The sequence below is a fragment of the Pelobates fuscus genome, chromosome 1 (assembly GCF_036172605.1).
Source record: "Pelobates fuscus isolate aPelFus1 chromosome 1, aPelFus1.pri, whole genome shotgun sequence".
Lineage (NCBI taxonomy): Eukaryota > Metazoa > Chordata > Amphibia > Anura > Pelobatidae > Pelobates > Pelobates fuscus.
In genome coordinates, this window is record NC_086317.1 from 33,410,485 (window position 1) to 33,430,675 (window position 20,191).

At 47.8% G+C, this 20,191-nt stretch overlaps 1 pseudogene; it reads right to left on the reverse strand.

Annotated features, from left to right (window-relative positions):
- Positions 1 to 407: 407 nt before the first annotated feature.
- LOC134602493 (carbonyl reductase [NADPH] 1-like) lies at positions 408 to 16,583 on the reverse strand (annotated as a pseudogene).
- Between the last annotated feature and the right edge of the window lie 3,608 nt (positions 16,584 to 20,191).

Below are 20,191 nucleotides of genomic sequence, written 5' to 3' on the forward strand. Positions count from 1 at the left end.
TGGGAGATTGGGACCATATATTAGTATGACCTGCACTGCATGAGGAAACATTCACAGATATGTACATGCCTAAGTGATGTACACTCTGCTTCTCACGATTGCATTACCACAAATTGCCCCCTAACCCCCGCGACCCTATATCAGTCCTCACCTGGCTTCGGAAGTAAATCTGAATTGTGGAATTGCAGAACAGTACATGAGCCCAGTGAATCATCGAAAATCCTTCATTTAAAAAATAAGATAGACAGGTTGCTAAATCTGAACCTATAATTATTTTAGATTTATTATTGTTTATATATATTTAGAAGCTTACACGAGGATATCAAAATCCACAGCAGTACTTCAATGTTTTTTTTTAAATTAAGAAAAATACAACAAAGTATTGAAGAAACTGCCTTGATTCATATTCATATTTTAGATGTTCCTTAAGCAGTTTCTGGCCAGCCTTATTTTTGATGTATGTCTTGCTTGGCATCTTCTACATACTTTTCCATAAGTTTGACCAGTTCCTCCTCTGTGATATACTCACTACGAAAGACCTTCTGTAACTCTGGGCTGCAACATCCCAAAGAATTGAAGCTAAAAATGCTGGACACATTGACCACCCTCCCTAAGGGAACAGAAACATTGATTATTTTATGAATATTACTGCAGTTCTAAGCCCCTCTCAGCAGTAAGAGGAGGCACAGGGGTCTTAACCAACAAGACTCACATTTCCAAAGGATTGTCACTGACCAATTGTTCAAGCACTGTAACCACTACATGATGGGGTCTGTCAGACACCGCTACCTAACAGAAGTTTCCACTAAGTCTCCCCAGGTAAGCTCTGATCAGTCTCAGCCGATAAGCTAGCTAGCTTTCAAAGCTGTTGTTCCTTTAACCTTTTTTTATATATTCTTTATTTTTGCAGTGCATATGAGTTAACAACGCACATGGGGTACCCCAACGGCAATCCTCATGCTTTTTCTTTATAAACATTTGTAACAAAAAGGGGTATGTTGATGCATGCACAATTTTATAAGTAATAAGCAGTTTGGTAGGATTATTCACACTTTGGTATCTCTTAGCTGTTAAGTAGTAGTATAATCAGGTAATATAGGCAACGCTTGGATGGGACTGCTGGAGTCTAAACTAAATGTGAGGTTACATGCTAGCCCATTCACTCCTGCATTTGCTAAAGCGGGTACTGTACATTTACATGTTAAATATACGCAGGAGTGTGTTGTGGTATTGGATTGACTCTGCAGGGTTAACAAGGGTTTCCAGGCTATAGGGTTGGTCTAATGTCTGAGAATCGTCTCGCAAGTTACCCTCAAGTTAGACTGCACTACTGTACTGCGTGGTTTGCACATGTCTACAGTGGACCAGGTAAATACTAATTTTGACAACATGTTAGTGAGTAGGAGCTTAAAATAAGGTGATGTGGACTATCAGGTTTCGTCAGCGGGGATGCTTAAGCTGAAAGGTTAGCCGCATTATGCCTAGCTGTCCCTTCACTATTGCGCACTACCCTGACAGTTTGTATATTGGGTGGCTCATTTGATGCCCACTGCTGGTAGGCTACCACCCCAGAGCACCAAGGGTACTCCCTGTTTTATGCACATGTGCTGCCAGTCCCAAAGTCCTTTACACCGCTGCATCATGGCAGCCGTCGGGCAGCAAGGTTCTTGTCCCGGGCCATTTCCCCTGGGTCGATTCCGTGCCTGTGGTGGGCGCTGTAGCACGTGTCTCTTTTGCCAGGATGAGTTAGGAGCGTGGGTGACCGTTGTGTGGTAGAGCCGCACTGAGGCTGGTGAGTGGGTCTGCGTTGGCGCCATGCCCGGTGAGTGTGGGTGTTGGGCGGCTGCGTGGGTGCCAGTTTGCTTGTGGGCAGGTGTGTAGGTGATCGCTTTGCAGGTGGGAGGCTGTAGTGGGGTTTGTAGGCATAAGTAGGGTGTCGTGCCAGGTAGCTCTTTTGGGTAAAATGCAGCTTGAGCAGGCCGTCCAAGTGCAGCAGTGAGTCTGCGTTAGAAGGCTAGTTCAGTGGTGTCCCGCACTTCTTACTCCCCGTTTTTCTCTGCTGAGCTTTGGTTGTATGAGCCTGGGTCTGCACGTTATTGTCAGCCGGCCATGCTCTGGGGCAGGTTGTCATGATGGTCGGTTGGTGTTGGGTGGTCTGCGTTCAGCTTGTTTGTGTTTGCTGGTCGCGCACATGGTTGACGTGCAGCGGTCATCTTGGGGGGCCCTGCCCTGTAAGCCTTCTGTGGTAGGGCGGTTGTTTGGGCCCAGGTTAGCATGTCTGTAGCAGCCCATGGAGACCGGGATAACCCTCCCGGTCCAGAGGGGGGGGAAGGCGAGACACCGGCCGGAGACCCGGGAGAGCGCCCGTCCCTGCCCGGCTCAAGCTCCAGCGAGCTTCGGGCCTCGTCGGGTTACTGTGGATGCCAGTCAATGGTTGTGAGAGGTATCCCCGTGTGCCCCATCAGCTGGAGGTCACGGTGGGCACCAGTAAGGAACTGTTGTTGCCTTTGGCTCCTATTTGGCTCCGATTCTTCAGGCCCTGAAGCGGGAGCTCAGACAGAGCACGTCTGATCCCGTCGGCAGTCAGGCCCCGCCCCTCCTTTAACCTTTTTATGTGATGTTCTGTTTTATTTTCGGTTTATAGTTAAGATTTAGTAAATTGTATCACAATCCATTTCAGTTGAGGCACAGCACACAATGCAAATGAGGAGAAACACAAGGATTGTGTATTTCTTCTCTCTCTGGACGCTTTTTCTATGGTGACAGCCAGGTGCAAAGTTACAGGATACAGATGTGTAGATTTCTAAATTTCTTTTTTTGCACCTCTCAATCATACAATTGCTGAGTATATGGGATAACAACTTTTTGATCCAAAGAGAAATCTAATTTCTATTTGAAGGAAAATAATTTCTTCCCATTTTGTGGCACATTTGGAAATCACTTATTTTTTACCTTCTTTTGTTTCAACATCATAAAGAGTTGTGTAAAAGATTAAACTAGTAGGAATTGAAATCTCTTTTCAACATTTCTTACTATGTGGCTAAACTATCCTTGTAATCTTACCGTGCGGCTTAATTAGTGGCAGCAGTTCCTTGCAAACATCCCTAGTGCCATAGAAGTTGGTTTTCATTGTGACTTCGGCTTGGGTACCAAACTGAGTATTGTCTTCAGCTGGCAGCAAAAAACAAAAACAAAACAGAATTATATTAGAATGAGTTACAAGTAGTGTTGTCGCGAACCCGGAATTTTCGGTTCGCGAACGGCGAACGCGAACTTCCGCAAATGTTCGCGAACCGGCGAACCGGGCGAACCGCCATTGACTTCAATGGGCAGGCGAATTTTAAAAACAACAGGGACTCTTTCTGGCCACAATAGTGATGGAAAAGTTGTTTCAAGGGGACTAACACCTGGACTGTGGCATGCCAGAGGGGGATCCATGGCAAAACTCCCATGGAAAATTGCACAGTTGATGCAGAGTCTGCTTTTAATCCATAAAGGGCAGACATCACCTAACATTGACACCTGTCCTCAAAGCCCAGCCCTGATACACACTGACACAGAGCAGAATAGAGACTGTTCCCCCTACATAGGGTCACTTGGCAGATATGGATTGACACCTGTCCTCAAAACCCCTGATACACACTGACACAGAGCAGAATAGAGACTGTTCCCCCTACATAGGGTCACTTGGCAGATATGGATTGACACCTGTCCTCAAAACCCCTGTTACACACTGACACAGAGCAGAATAGAGACTGTTCCTTGTCCACAGAGACCATGATACACACTGACACAGAGCAGAATAGAGACTGTTCCCCCTACATAGGGTCACTTGGCAGATATGGATTGACACCTATCCTAATGATCCCTGATACACACTGACACAGAGCAGAATAGGGACTGTTCCTCCTACATAGGGTCACTTGGCAGATATGGATTGACACCTATCCTAATGATCCCTGATACACACTGACACAGAGCAGAATAGAGACTGTTCCCCCTACATAGGGTCACTTGGCAGATATGGATTGACACCTATCCTAATGATCCCTGATACACACTGACACAGAGCAGAATAGGGACTGTTCCTCCTACATAGGGTCACTTGGCAGATATGGATTGACACCTGTCCTAATGATCCCTGATACACACTGACACAGAGCAGAATAGGGACTGTTCCTCCTACATAGGGTCACTTGGCAGATATGGATTGACACCTATCCTAATGATCCCTGACACACACTGACACAAAGCAGAATAGAGACTGTTTCTCCTACATAGGGTCACTTGGCAGATATGGATTGACACCTGTCCTAATGATCCCTGATACACACTGACACAGAGCAGAATAGAGACTGTTCCCCCTACATAGGGTCACTTGGCAGATATGGATTGACACCTATCCTAATGATCCCTGATACACACTGACACAGAGCAGAATAGGGACTGTTCCTCCTACATAGGGTCACTTGGCAGATATGGATTGACACCTATCCTAATGATCCCTGATACACAGTGACACAGAGCAGAATAGGGACTGTTCCTCCTACATAGGGTCACTTGGCAGATATGGATTGACACCTGTCCTAATGATCCCTGATACACACTGACACAGAGCAGAATAGGGACTGTTCCTCCTACATAGGATCACTTGGCAGATATGGATTGGCACCTGTCCTAATGATCCCTGATACACACTGACACAGAGCAGAATAGGGACTGTTCCTCCTACATAGGGTCACTTGGCAGATATGGATTGACACCTATCCTAATGATCCCTGATACACACTGACACAGAGCAGAATAGAGACTGTTCCTCCTACATAGGGTCACTTGGCAGATATGGATTGACACCTATCCTAATGATCCCTGATACACACTGACACAGAGCAGAATAGGGACTGTTCCTCCTACATAGGGTCACTTGGCAGATATGGATTGACACCTGTCCTAATGATCCCTGATACACACTGACACAGAGCAGAATAGGGACTGTTCCTCCTACATAGGGTCACTTGGCAGATATGGATTGACACCTATCCTAATGATCCCTGATACACACTGACACAAAGCAGAATAGAGACTGTTTCTCCTACATAGGGTCACTTGGCAGATATGGATTGACACCTGTCCTAATGATCCCTGATACACACTGACACAGAGCAGAATAGAGACTGTTCCCCCTACATAGGGTCACTTGGCAGATATGGATTGACACCTATCCTAATGATCCCTGATCCACACTGACACAGAGCAGAATAGGGACTGTTCCTCCTACATAGGGTCACTTGGCAGATATGGATTGACACCTGTCCTAATGATCCCTGATACACACTGACACAGAGCAGAATAGGGACTGTTCCTCCTACATAGGATCACTTGGCAGATATGGATTGACACCTGTCCTAATGATCCCTGATACACACTGACACAGAGCAGAATAGAGACTGTTCCTCCTACATAGGGTCACTTGGCAGATATGGATTGACACCTGTCCTAATGATCCCTGATACACACTGACACAGAGCAGAATAGAGACTGTTCCTCCTACATAGGGTCACTTGGCAGATATGGATTGACACCTATCCTAATGATCCCTGATACACACTGACACAGAGCAGAATAGAGACTGTTCCTCCTACATAGGGTCACTTGGCAGATATGGATTGACACCTGTCCTCAAAACCCCTGATACACACTGACACAGAGCAGAATAGAGACTGTTCCTTGTCCACAGAGACCATGATACACACTGACACAGAGCAGAATAGGGACTGTTCCCCCTACATAGGGTCACTTGGCAGATATGGATTGACAAATCCCTGACAAACAGCTACCACATGCAAGGAAGGCAGCAGGGGCGCAAATGACCCACTCCCGACGCGGGAAGGTAGTGACGACAAATAACAATACAGGACTCTTTAGAGGCCCTGTAATTGTAATCAGTCCACTTGCACCAGTGGGCCTAAAAATTAGGCATGTACACATGCCTGAAAAATTTGGTATTGTTGCAGCCGCTGCTGTAGCAGCGTCCAGAAAAATTGATGTTTGTTTCACAGGCAGAAAGTGCCCTAGAACATGGCGGCTTGAACCCTAGTTGGTGGCGGATAAGTCACGCAAGTCAAACGTCATTCTGAGCTAAAATACAGCAGCGTGTGGACAATTTTTAGCCCAAGGCAGCTCATCTCATCAGGCCTTTTTTAATCGAATGTATCGCCCAGTGTCAGTCCCTTTGGGATCCATCCCTCATTCATCTTAATAAAGGTGAGGTAATCTAGACTTTTTTGACCTAAGCGACTTCTCTTCTCAGTGACAATACCTCCTGCTGCACTGAAGGTCCTTTCTGACAGGACACTTGAAGCGGGGCAGGCCAGAAGTTCTTTCGCAAATTGGGATAGCTCATTGGGATAGCTCAGGCCACAGGTCAAGAATGCACACCCAGTAGTCAAGTGGTTCATCGCTCCTCAGAGTGTCGATATCTGCAGTTAAGGCGAGGTAGTCTGCTACCTGTCGGTCGAGTCGCTCTTTGAGGGTGGATCCCGAAGGGCTGTGGCGATGCATAGGACTTAAAAAGGTCTGCATGTCCTCCATCAACAACACGTCTTTAAAGCGTCCTGTCCTTGCCGGCGTGGTCGTGGGAGGAGGAGGATGACTTCCACCTCTCCCCCTGTTAGATTCCCGTTGTGCTGTGACATCACCCTTATACGCTGTGTAAAGCATACTTTTTAATTTATTTTGCAAATGCTGCATCCTTTCCGACTTGTTGTAATTGGGTAACATTTCCGCCACTTTCTGCTTATACCGGGGGTCTAGTAGCGTGGACACCCAGTACAGGTCGTTCTCCTTCAGCCTTTTTATACGAGGGTCCCTCAACAGGCAGGACAGCATGAAAGACCCCATTTGCACAAGGTTGGATGCCGAGCTACTCATTTCCCGTTCCTCCTCCTCACTGATGTCATTGAAGGTATGTTCTTCCCCCCAGCCACGTACAACACCACGGGTACCAGATAGGTGACAACGAGCACCCTGGGATGCCTGTTGTGTTTGGTCTTGCTCCTCCTCCTCCTCCTCAAAGCTACAATCCTCCTCTGACTCCTCTTCCTCACAATCCTCTTCCAGCGTTGCCGCAGGTCCAGCAAGCGATGCTGATAAGGCTGTTTCTGGTGGTGATGGTGACCACAACTCTTCCTCTTCCTCTTCACGCTCATCTACAGCCTGATCCAGCACTCTTCGCAGGGCACGCTCCATGAAGAAAACAAATGGTATGATGTCGCTGATGGTGCCTTCGGTGCGACTGACTAGGTTTGTCACCTCCTCAAAAGGACGCATGAGCCTACAGGCATTGCGCATGAGCGTCCAGTAACGTGGCAAAAAAATTCCCAGCTCCCCAGAGGCTGTCCTAGCACCCCGGTCATACAAATATTCATTAACAGCTTTTTCTTGTTGGAGCAGGCGGTCGAACATTAGGAGTGTTGAATTCCAACGTGTAGGGCTGTCGCAAATCAAGCGCCTCACTGGCATGTTGTTTCGCCGCTGGATATCGGCAAAGTGAGCCATGGCCGTGTAGGAACGACTGAAATGGCCACACACCTTCCTGGCCTGCTTCAGGACGTCCTGTAAGCCTGTGTACTTATGCACAAAGCGTTGTACGATCAGATTACACACATGTGCCATGCACGGCACATGTGTCAACTTGCCCAACTTCAATGCCGCTATCAAATTTTTTCCGTTGTCACACACCACTTTGCCGATATCCAGTTGCTGCGGAGTCAGCCACTTTTCCACCTGTGCGTTCAGGGCGGACAGGAGTGCTTGTCCGGTGTGACTCTCTGCTTTCAAGCAAGTCAAACCCAAGACGGCGTGACACTGCCGTATCTGGGATGTGGAATAGTACCTGGGGAGCTGGGGGGGTGCCGTTGATGTGGAGCAAGAAGCAGCGGCACAAGAGGACTCAGCCGAGGAGGTTATGGAAGAGGATGGAGTAGGAGGAGTAGAGGAGGTGGCAGCAGGACTGCCTGCAATTCGTGGCGGTGTCACCAACTCCTCTGCAATGCCACGCATTCCTTGCTTGTCAGCCGTCAGCAGGTTTACCCAATGCGCAGTGTAGGTGATATACCTGCCCTGACCATGCTTTGCAGACCAGGTATCAGTGGTCAGATGGACCCTTGCCCCAACACTGTGTGCCAGACATGCCATGACTTCCTTTTGCACAATCGAGTACAAGTTGGGGATTGCCTTTTGTGAAAAGAAATTCCGGCCGGGTACCTTCCACTGCGGTGTCCCAATAGCTACAAATTTTTTGAACGCCTCAGACTCAACCAGATTGTATGGTAAAAGCTGGCGGGCTAATAGTTCGGACAAGCCAGCTGTCAGACGCTGGGCAAGGGGGTGACTTGGTGACATTGGCTTCTTACGCTCAAACATGTCCTTGACAGACACATGACTGTGGGCAGATGAGCGGGAACTGCTCAAGTCGGGAGACGGAGTGGCGGATGGTTGAGAGGGGGCAAGAAGGACAGCAGTGGTTGACGTGGCTGAAGATGCTGGACCAGGAGGAGGATGGCGGCTTAGAGTAGGCGTGCTGCTTGTACTCATGTGTTGATCCCATAGGCGTTTGTGATGTGAGATCATGTGCCTACGCAAAGCAGTTGTACCTAGGTGGGTGTTGGACCTCCCACGACTCAGTTTCCTTTGGCACAGGTTGCAAATGGCATCGCTGTTGTCAGAGGCAGACACACAAAAAAAATGCCACACTACTGAGCTCTGCAATGACGGCATTCTGGTGGTGGACACAGCATGCGTTGATTGGCGTGCTGTCGGGCTGACTGTCAGGGACCAGGAACCAGACAGAGACAGAAGTAGATGCAAACACACCTTTATTAATAAATAACAAATAAATAACAAAAGCAAAGTCCAGGAATCAAGCAGGGGTCAGTCACCAGAGCGGGTAGTCAGACAAGCCAGGATCAGGAGCACGGAGAGCAGCGGAGTCAGGAACAAGGCCGGAGTCAGGAACCAGGAGCAAACAGGAAACACAGGAACAAGGAGACTTCTGGGGAACAGGAAACCACGCAAGGGCAAGGAGGTTCTGGGCTTAGCTGCTTAAATAGGCAGAACTGATTAGCAGCAGGGTTGATTACTACTCACAGGTGAGTAACCGTGGCAACAAGCAGAAGCAGCTCATAGTAATTGCAGCTGAAAACTCAATCACTGAAACAGAAAGGGTTGCTGTTTAAAACAGCAAAGAAACCCTGACACTGACCCCGGGTGCCGATGCATGCTGTCTGACTGTGCCACTAGCTCCTTGCGACGACCCCCCCCTGCTTCCAACTGGTCTCCTCCTCCTCCTCTCTGTCTCCCCATCTGAACTTTCGCCCTGTTCTTCTTCTCTTCTAGCGGGCACCCACGTGACATCCATGGACGCATCGTCATCATCAACAGCTTCGCTTGTATCTGACAATTCAGAAAAGGAAGCAGCAGCGGGTACAACATCATCATCATCATCACACCGTACCTCCATGTGTTTAATGCTGCCTGCCTGAGACATATCCCTGTTATCTATATCCTCTAGCAATAATGGTTGCGCATCACTCATTTCTTCAAACGGGTGTGTGAATAACTCCTCTGACATACCAAGTAAAGCGGCTGTGGTGCTAGTTTTGGTGGTGGCGGCAGGCGGGTGAGTGCTATCTTGAGAGGTGCCTGAAGCTAAGCTGGAGGAGGATGGTGCGTCAAGGTTCCGAGCGGAGGCTGTATAAGATTGGGTGTCCTGTGTTAGCCAGTCAACTATGTCCTCAGAACTTTTCAAGTTCAGGGTACGTGGCTTCTGAAAACTGGGCATTATTCTAGGGCAAAAGGGAATCACAGCACCACGACCACGACGGCCCCTGCGGGGTGGCCTGCCTCTGCCTGTCATTTTTTGGGGGATTAGTGGTACTATGCGTGCAAGCTACTGTGAGACCAGATATGATTGGCAATGTGAACTGTAACAGTTCTGCAGAGCACACACTGTAGGCCTGAGACACCCGCTTGAAGACAAGTAACTGCTATTCAATCTATAACAGTGAAAAACAAATTTTGGTTGTAAAAGCACGCTATAGAGACACAAGATATGAGTGGCAACTGTCAAAGCACACTGGCACAGGTCTGCAGAGCACACGCTGAAGTAGGCCTGAGACACCCGCTTGAAGACAAGTAACTGCTATTCAATCTATAACAGTGAAAAACAAATTTTGTTTTTAAAAGCACGCTATAGAGACACCAGATATGATTGGCAATGTGCACTGGAACAGTGCTGCAGAGCACACGCTGAAGTAGGCCTGAGACACCCGCTTGAAGACAAGTAACTGCTATTCAATCTATAACAGTGAAAAACAAATTTTGGTTGTAAAAGCACGCTATAGAGACACAAGATATGAGTGGCAACTGTCAAAGCACACTGGCACAGGTCTGCAGAGCACACGCTGAAGTAGGCCTGACACCCAGACGCTTGCAGACAACTAACTGCTCTTCTATTACAGTGAAAAAAATTATTTATTTTAAATCTAAAGCTTAAGCTATTGTAAAAACAGATATGAGTGGTGGCACTGGGCAAGAGGGCACAGTATCCACTGTGAAACTCACACAGAAGCTGGCAGGCAGGCAACTGCTCTTCTATTACAGTGGAAACAAAGTTTTGGTTTTAAAAGCACGCTATAGAGACACCAGATATGATTGGCAACTGTCAAAGCACGCTGGCAGGGTTGTGCAGGGCACACGCTGATGGAAGACCTGACAGAGCCGCTTGAAGGACACTGACTGGCTGCTATTAGCTTACACTGGAAACCTTTTTTCTTTGTAAAAGCACGCTAAAGAGACACCAGATATGATTGGCAACTGTCAAAGCACGCTGGCAGGGTTGTGCAGGGCACACGCTGAAGGAAGGCCTGACAGAGCTGCTTGAAGGACACTGACTGGCTGCTATTAGCTTACACTGGAAACCTTTTTTCTTTGTAAAAGCACGCTAAAGAGACACCAGATATGATTGGCAACTGTCAAAGCACGCTGGCAGGGTTGTGCAGGGCACACGCTGATGGAAGGCCTGACAGAGCCGCTTGAAGGACACTGACTGGCTGCTATTAGCTTACACTGGAAACCTTTTTTCTTTGTAAAAGCACGCTAAAGAGACACCAGATATGATTGGCAACTGTCAAAGCACGCTGGCAGGGTTGTGCAGGGCACACGCTGAAGGAAGGCCTGACAGAGCCGCTTGAAGGACACTGACTGGCTGCTATTAGCTTACACTGGAAACCTTTTTTCTTTGTAAAAGCACGATAAAGAGACACCAGATATGATTGGCAATTGTCAAAGCACGCTGGCAGGGTTGTGCAGGGCACACGCTGAAGGAAGGCCTGACAGAGCCGCTTGAAGGACACTGACTGGCTGCTATTAGCTTACACTGGAAACCTTTTTTCTTTGTAAAAGCACGCTAAAGAGACAGCAGATATGATTGGCAACTGTCAAAGCACGCTGGCAGGGTTGTGCAGGGCACACGCTGAAGGAAGGCCTGACAGAGCCGCTTGAAGGACACTGACTGGCTGCTATTACCTTACACTGGAAACCTTTTTTCTTTGTAAAAGCACGCTAAAGAGACACCAGATATGATTGGCAACTGTCAAAGCACGCTGGCAGTGTTGTGCAGGGCACACGCTGAAGGAAGGCCTGACAGAGCCGCTTGAAGGACACTGACTGGCTGCTATTAGCTTACACTGGAAACCTTTTTTCTTTGTAAAAGCACGCTAAAGAGACACCAGATATGATTGGCAACTGTCAAAGCACGCTGGCAGTGTTGTGCAGGGCACACGCTGAAGGAAGGCCTGACAGAGCCGCTTGAAGGACACTGACTGGCTGCTATTAGCTTACACTGGAAACCTTTTTTCTTTGTAAAAGCACGCTAAAGAGACACCAGATATGATTGGCAACTGTCAAAGCACGCTGGCAGGGTTGTGCAGGGCACACGCTGAAGGAAGGCCTGACAGAGCCGCTTGAAGGACACTGACTGGCTGCTATTAGCTTACACTGGAAACCTTTTTTCTTTGTAAAAGCACGATAAAGAGACACCAGATATGATTGGCAACTGTCAAAGCACGCTGGCAGGGTTGTGCAGGGCACACGCTGAAGGAAGGCCTGACAGAGCCGCTTGAAGGACACTGACTGGCTGCTATTAGCTTACACTGGAAACCTTTTTTCTTTGTAAAAGCACGCTAAAGAGACACCAGATATGATTGGCAACTGTCAAAGCACGCTGGCAGTGTTGTGCAGGGCACACGTTGAAGGAAGGCCTGACAGAGCCGCTTGAAGGACACTGACTGGCTGCTATTAGCTTACACTGGAAACCTTTTTTCTTTGTAAAAGCACGCTAAAGAGACAGCAGATATGATTGGCAACTGTCAAAGCACGCTGGCAGGGTTGTGCAGGGCACACGCTGAAGTAGGCCTGACACCCAGATGCTTGCAGACAACTAACTGCTCTTCTATTACAGTGAAAAAAAATTATTTATTTTAAATCTAAAGCTTAACCGATTGTTAAAACAGATATGAGTGGTGGCACTGACTGTGCAAATGAGCAAGGCATCCAACCTCACACAGAAGCTGGCAGGCAGGCAACTGCTCTTCTATTACAGTGAAAAAAAAATATTTATTTTAAATGTAAAGCTTAACCGATTGTTAAAACAGATATGAGTGGTGGCACTGGGCAAGTGGGCACAGTATATGCTGTGAGCCTGACACACAGGCTGGCAGGCAGGCACCTGCAATTACATTACACAGGAAGAAGAAAAAAAAAAAAGCAGCCTGATGTTCTAGCCCTAAAAAGGGCTTTTTGGGGTGCTGTCCTTACAGCAGAGATCAGATGAGTCCTTCAGGATTGTAGTGGACACTGAATACCCTAGCCTAGCTATCAATTTCCCTATGTAATCAGCAGCAGCTAAACTTTCCCTCCTCTCACTAAGCATGCATCTTCCGAATGAATCGAAAATGGATGCTGGGAGGGAGGTTGGAGGGTGTGGAAGGGAAGGAGTGCTGCTGATTGGCTGTAATGTGTCTGCTGACCGAGAGGCACAGGGTCAAAGTTTGCCCAATGATGACGAATAGGGGGCGGATCGAACTGCGCATGTGTCCGCCCGCCGCGGCGAACGCGAACAAGCTAATTTCGCCGGGAACTGTCCGCCGGCGGACAGTTCGGTACATCACTAGTTACAAGAACAGTGTGCAAAACTTGTAACAATAACCTTGTTCAACATTAAATTCTGGAAGTAGCCATGAGTAAAATTATTGGGTATGAAATACCCAGTAGTTACTTTGGGATTCAGAATGAAGTCTGACTGCCTTATATATATATATAAGGGGTTCCAATTATTCAGTTTATTTTTAACGTCCACCAACAGAGGAGCAAGATTAATCCTTGTAATATCATTTAAAAAAAAAGTTATATCGATCCATAAATAATAGCTAGATTTCTCTCTCCATTGAAAGGATATGTATTTCTAAGAACTTCCTTGTATTTATTAGGAGTGCTTGTGTTTTATCCACATTTAACTTGTGTAGTGAGAGGGGCGAATATGTCTCAATTTCTCCCATAAAATTTTTTAATGAGGACACAGGATTTAAAAAGGTTAGTATTATATCATCTGCAAATAAATAAATCTTTATACGAAATGTTAACTTAAGGCCCTCTTTCCCCTCCTGCATCCTAATACTTTGAGCTAGAGCAGGGCTAGGCAACCTTCGGCACCCCAGATGTTGTGGACTACATCCCCCATAATGCTCTTACACCCATAATGCTGGCAAAGCATCATGGGAAGTGTAGTCCAAAACATCTGGAGTGTCGGAGGATGCCTGTGCCTATGCGTCAAGGGTGCCTTTTGGCACCTATGTTGTATGTCATGTCCTTGGAGCCTCTAGCTGCTTCAAGGACATGACATACAACATAGGTGTCAAAAGGCACCCTTTACGGGTGCCATTGGACACCCTAAACCAAGAAGAAACTATCAGAGAAAACAATAACTATCCCTTACTGAGATAGTGAGTGATATACTAAAGTGCCTGAATAAAAGCAGCTCAACACAAAAAGTGGAATACCTTAATCCACAATAAAGTGCAAAATACAAGAAAAAGAAAGGTATAAACAATATACCAGCGAGTGGAGCGCTATAATGAATATAGATATAAATAATGAAGGGGTATACTCAGGGCCGGCCTTAGGGGTGTGCGAGCTGTGCGGCCGCACAGGGCGCCATGGTGCAGGGGGCGCCCTGCGGCCGCATAGCTCACACGGCATGTCTGTTAGCCGCAATGCTAACAAGGCATTTGCCTTTGGCGGCATTTTCCAGGGGGCGGCAAAAAAAGCCGCCCCCAAATGCCCAAGGCAAATGTCTTGTTAGCCTTGCGGCTAACAGACATGCCGGGCTGCTGGGCGGGCTGCTGGGCGGTCGGGCGGCGCTGGCGGGCGGCTGGCGAGGGAGCATTTCCTCTGAGCTGTATGCTCAGCTCCCTCGCGCGCCGCACAGTGAGGCTGGGAGCCGGAATATGACGTCATATTCCGGCTCCCAGCCTCACTCTGCGGCGCGCGAGGGAGCTGAGCATACAGCTCAGAGGAAATGCTCCCTCGCCAGCCGCCCGCCAGCGCTGCCCGCCCAGCCCAGCAGCCACTGGACCACCAGGGAGGAAGAGACCCCCCCCAGCATTCCCAAAGGTAAGGAGGCTGGGGGGGTGTCTAAATAAATGTAAAAAAATGTGTTAATGTGGGTGAGTGTGTGTGTGTGTGTGGGTGAGTGTGTGTGTGTGTGTGTGTGTGTGTGTGTATGTTAGTCTGTGTCTGTTAGTGTGTGTGTGTGTGTCTGTGTATGTTAGTGTGTGTCTGTGTCTGTTAGTGTGTGTCTGTGTCTGTTAGTGTGTGTCTGTGTATGTTAGTGTGTGTCTGTGTCTGTTAGTGTGTGTCTGTTAGTGTGTGTCTGTGAGTGTGTGTCTGTGAGTGTGTTTGTCTGTTAGTGAGTGTGTGTGTCTGACTGTGTGTGTGTGGCTGTCTACCTGTGTGTGTGTGACTGTTTGCCTATGTTTGTGTGTGTGTGTGTGTGTGACTGTCTGCGCGTGTGTGTGACTGCGCGTGTGTGTGTGTGACTGTCTGCGCGTGTGTGTGTGACTGTCTGCGCGTGTGTGTGTGTGACTGTCTACGCATGTGTGTGTGTGACTGTCTGCGTGTGTGTGTGTGACTGTCTGCGTGTGTGTGTGTGACTGTCTGCGTGTGTGTGTGTGTGACTGTCTGCCAGTGTGTGTGTGTGTGTGTGTGTCTGTGTGTGACTGTGTGTGTGTGGCTGTCTGACAGTGTGTGTTTGACTGTTTGTCTGTGTGTGTTTGACTGTCTGTGTGTGTGTGTGTGGCTGTTTGCCTCTGTGTGTTTGTGTGTGTGGCTGTCTGCCTGTGTGTGTGTGTGACAGGGTGTGTGGGAAGGGGTAAGGAGTGGGGGAGGGGGGGGCGCTGTGAAAATTTTTTGCACAGGGCGCCCAAATGCCTAAGGCCGGCCCTGGGTATACTCACCCCTCCAACATAGTGATACAATGTGTCCAAATGTACATACGAAGTAAAACAACAAAAAAAAGAGAATATAGTGCAGATGATTTACAAAAATAAAAAATGAATAATAGTAGCAATTGGTTGAAACCACTCACGTGGGTTGGAGCCTATAAGCTATTGGCTCCGTAAGTAACTCCTTTTTGCTCTTGAGGCAGCAACACACCCCTTTATCCTAAACGATGTTCTCCCGAAGATATGGAACAAGCAGAGAGAAAAAACCTCATAGGTGGTATTGTACAGATAGTGTATACTATATAGTGAGATAGTAATGATTATGCTCACCTTAGACAGAGCCTTGAATTCCTGGCTCTGAGGTTTGTTGGCAATATGCTAATTTATTGGGATAGCATTCCCCACATAGTGTTCCTGGAGGCTTGAAAGGATTATATGGACTAATATAAAAAAAATTACGATTTATTGTAGAGATAAAAAATAATAATAAAAACAATACTAGACTTCTCAAAAGCATATAAGCAAAATGAAAGAAAGTCCAAGTATAAAAGTCCAAACTCAAGCTAAACGCGTTTCACTTTCACCATTTGAGAACTGAACTTTCTTCTGTCCCCAGCAGAGTAGTTTCTTTACTAGCTGACGGCAGTGTGTGCACAGAACATTAATTCCTGTCACCCCAGGGGCAGTCTGGGCAGCCGTACCCACCTTTAAAAACAATGCCAGCGTTGTTGATGAGTACATCAATGCCCCCATACTTGTCCTTTAGGAAATCCCTGAGAGCCTGGATGCTGGGCAGGTCAGTGATGTCCAACTGGTGGAAGTGGGGGGACAATCCTTCCTTCTCCAGGGCCTTGACAGCTTCCTCCCCCAGTTTGGGGTTCCTGGCTGTGAGCTAAACATCCCCCCTGAACTGCTTGCATAAGGCTTTGACTACAGCCAGCCCAACCCCCTTATTGCCCCCTGTGACTACTGCAACTTTTATACTGGCCATAATGTAATACCGAGCTGCTGCTACAAACAAGGCACTGGAGTGATACCGTACTTATTATAACAGATAACAGGCTTGGTTTGAAGATCCCACCCATAAGGCTGGGCTGAGATATAAAACCACCCTGAATGGGAGGCAGAAACAGCACAGACTACTCCTCTAAAACATGAATGTTCACATGACGTTCTATTCTCCATACAGTGTATCACTTTGTCTTTTCCAAGAGCACCACCTGCAGTATAACTCCTTAAGGACATGTCCTATGCTCTTTTGAGATGCCTTTTTTGGCCCTTTTTCCATGCATTCAATGTACCACAATGTGGACCTCCTATGTTGGGAAAACTGATCTAACTGAGAGACAGATTAAGGGTCCACGGGTCGGCTATCATGACAGCTTTTAGAGATGGCAAAACTGAAAAACCTCCAGCTAAGCATTTTCTTCAGTTCCAAGACAGACTCTCCACTCTCAAGTTTATTGCTATCGGTGTAATCCTCCCTCTGTCTACAGGCAGGGCCAGATTAAGAGCCCAATTGGGCTTGGTGCTGACAATTATGATGGGCCTAATTATAGAATTGTATCGACAGAAAACATTAAAACAGTCATATCTCCCAATTGTCATGTATCTGTTGGGGGTGGTATCACAGGATATAGCTACCAGAAAACACATACCCTATGCTAATGTTTCGCTTCCATCAAGTAAATCCATACCCCCTAATAGCAGTGTCCCGTGAAGCAGGATTTTGAGGTAAAAGGGTGTTCCACTGATGCAAATCACGTAACCAGAACCGCAATCATGCCCCCAAAAAATTTGCCCAAGGAATTAGGTCAGCCTGGCGTGAATGCATGTCAGGCTGCCTGCCAATCATGCAGGCTTGCCAATTAAGGGCATACTATGCAGACAGCACCCTGAGCTCTGCATAAATGCATTTCATGGTGCGCTAGCTCTATGCTTTCAAGCGACTGTCCCCTAGCACTCACTGGTCCACTCTTCTCCTTACCTTCTTACTAGCAGGCAGAAGCTCCTGTTATACAGTCTGGGACAGAGAAAAAGTGAGTGTAGAAGAAAGGGAACATGCCACAGTGTTAGAGATACTGAAGCAGCAAGAGCATTGGCATAGTGGGCAAAGTCTGCTTTACATTAACTAATTTCATTCTCAGCCAGTCCACACCAGTTTTGTTTACCTACAACCACATGTGAAGAGTAGTAAGAAAAAAAAAAAAAAAAAAGATTTAAAAATCTATTCCATGTGCCTGGAGCTGCAGCCTCATCAGCCCCTGGGTTAATCCAGCCCTGCCTACAGGTGGAGATCGCTCGAGGTTGTTACTACAGTAGGAAACATTCTAGTATGTACGTAGTGGGGAATCGTGATGCAGCATACTAACATAGAACTATCCCAATTACCACCCAAATAATGACAGATAACCTAGTATGGTTGAAACATGCCACAGCATTCATTATATGATAAATACTGTATAACACATCCATAATTTATTTCAATATTCTTCTTCACTTGATATAACCAAACGTCAAACATAAATAACCATAATTTAACAAATTAACATATAGTGTCATACAGTATAACCCAATCGTCCTTGCCAATATACTGACCAAGAGATTATGTACCACTTCTTCTCACCTCCCCCTCGGCATAAATTAATTTTCCTTCCAATGCTTACCACCAGCTGTTAACCCTTCAGAGCAGGGGATGTTGAGACCTGAAACCTGACCACCTCATTTCACATATTAACCTAACCGCCTCAAACTAAATTTGCAAGGACATACCCCCACCCACAACCCTGCTGTTTTACACCTAAAATCAGCAGGGGACCCCACCAAAACCACTCAAGGCCTGTTCTACTGCTTTCTGCGGGTCGAGATTAAAGAGGTCGAGCTCGACCTCCGTCAAGTGCACCCCATCCCTCCAAAATAGATTGACAGCATCCCGCTCAGAGACTCTATGGCGAACTGGAATTCCCCGAACACTCAAAACAAATCTAGAAACCCTCCTGTTCAGTTTCCGATGGCAGCGCTTCATGGCACTCTGATTATGAGCTCGCTGCCAGAAATTACGGGCGATAACCTCACACCAAACCAGGCGTACATCCATGAACAAAACTAGGATGCGTGCCATGTCCCGCTTAATGGCAGACACTAAATCTCATAAGGGCATTGAACCCAAGCCATTCCCCCTCAGATGGATGACAAGGACACTTAGGACCTCCAGGAGGCGGGACAACTGAACCAAGTCGGGGATGAGCTGCACCCACCTCATACCTCTGGTGCCAAACCACCAAACCTTCAGAAGGCGTAAGACCCAACTGCTCGCCTCCAGGCCGGACCACCGCACGCTTCCTGGCCCAATAGACATAGGAGTGCCCCATGATCCATATTCTGGGGTAACTGGATCTTTGGAGAGAAATCAACTTAGGAGACCTTCAGGGGCGAACATAGGACATATAACGCCCCGACTTCCACCTTCCTATCCTCTGAACCACCTGCGCCGGCATACCAAGCCTAGAGACCTCCGTAGCAGCCCCTATACGGAATGAATGCCCCCGGAACTCCCTGCTATCAATTCCCAGGAATTCGAGCCCCAAGCGGAAGACCCTTATGAATTGGAAGTGGGAGAGAAAACTGCCGTCCTCGTGAACTAAAAGAGGGGGGTGGAGAAGCCGGATGGAAGGAACAATACTCACCGAACGAAAAAAAGGGGCAAATGCCAGAACCTGGCACCACACCTAAGCGGACCCACTTGCCTTTCCAAAAGACATCAGTCTGCGAGCGACGAATCCTAAATGAAATATGGTCCACTGTGCATGTAACATCACCAAAAAGCACCCCCCCACACGCCGATGACTAGGGCACACCAGCTCCCCGATCCACACGGCCATGAAGAATGCCAGGGAAAACGCCAGCCGAAATAGACGGGCCTCAAAGACAGAATGGCAAACCTCGGGTAACGACTCACACAAACTAACCAAGAGAGCAATCCCACGCTCCACAGGAGAAAGCCAAGGTAAGTTACCGTAAGGGAGAGAGGGGACTCACTCAGAGGAAACAGGGGAAATGCCAGAGGGGACCCAGAGGGAGCAGGGGGCGGAAAGGAAGAAGGGAGAAGACCCAGGAGGAGGGGAAGGAAGTAGAGGGATCGGAGGAAGAAGGAGGGAAACCAGGGGGCCCTTCCAGAGGCAAGTGGGGACCCAAGTAAAGCAAAATGGGGGACACAAGTGAAAGACCAGGGAACGGGGGGGGGGGGGGAGACAGAAGGGGAGACAGGGGAAAGAGCCCCATGGGAGCCTTCCTCATTGGCAGAGAAAGCTTTCGACTCGTATGTGGTCCTCCCCCCAGCCTTCAGGGCCTACTCACCACCGAGGCCCTGGACACAGCTTCGCCTACTGCGGGGGATCTTGAATGTCGCCGGAGAGGTGCGGCCCGCCTCCCACCGCCGCCGGGCCACATTCCATTGCCTGAGGTCAGGATGTGGATGCAAGCAGAGTAGGCCGCGAATCCTGCGTAGCAGTAGCAGGCCGCGTGTCGTTTTTTTTCTTGTTTATTATTCATTTAAAAAAAAAAGTTGTTTTTTTTTTCTCCTCTAGTGATACCTATTGGATATTCTTATTCACCCCTTTATTTCTTCATTT